This window comes from Boleophthalmus pectinirostris, unplaced genomic scaffold, assembly GCF_026225935.1.
Source record: "Boleophthalmus pectinirostris isolate CB_2022bp ecotype Guang Dong unplaced genomic scaffold, ASM2622593v1 HiC_scaffold_6, whole genome shotgun sequence".
Classification (NCBI taxonomy): domain Eukaryota; kingdom Metazoa; phylum Chordata; class Actinopteri; order Gobiiformes; family Gobiidae; genus Boleophthalmus; species Boleophthalmus pectinirostris.
In genome coordinates, this window is record NW_026571447.1 from 40706815 (window position 1) to 40707513 (window position 699).

Sequence of the window (699 nt, forward strand, 5' to 3'; positions counted from 1 at the left end):
TCTCGGTCTTGACTCGGTCTTGTCTCGGTCTTGTCTCGACTCGGTCTTGTCTTATCGGTCTTGACTCGGTCTTGTCTCGGTCTTGTCTCGGACTCGTCTTGTCTCGGTCTTGACTCGGTCTTGTCTCTGTCTCGGTCTTGACTCGGTCTTGTCTCGGTTTTACTCGGTCTTGTCTCGGTCTTGACTCGGTTTGTCGGTCTTGACTCGGTCTTATCGGTCTTGTCTCGGTCTTGACTCGGTCTTGTCTCGGTCTTGACTCGGTCTTGTCTCGGTCTTGTCTCGGTCTTGATCTTGTCTCGGTCTTATCCGGTCTTGTCTTGACTCGGTCTTGACTCGGTCTTGTCTCGGTTTTGACTCGGTCTTGTCTCGGTCTTGACTCGGTCTTGTCTCGGTCTTGACTCGGTCTTGACTCTGTCTTGTCTCGGTCTTGCCTCGGTCTTATCCGGTCTTGTCTCTTTCGGTCTTGTCTCGTCTTGTCTTCTCGGTCTTGTCTCGGTCTTGACTCGGTCTTGACTCGGTCTTGTCTCGGTCTTGTCTCGGTCTTGACTCGGTCTTGTCTCGGTCTTGTCTCGGTCTTGACTCGGTCTTGACTCGGTCTTGACTCGGTCTTGTCTCGGTCTTGACTCGGTCTTGACTCGGTCTTGTCTCGGTCTTGTCTCGGTCTTGACTCAAACCTTTATTAGCTGTCAGAATACTTTT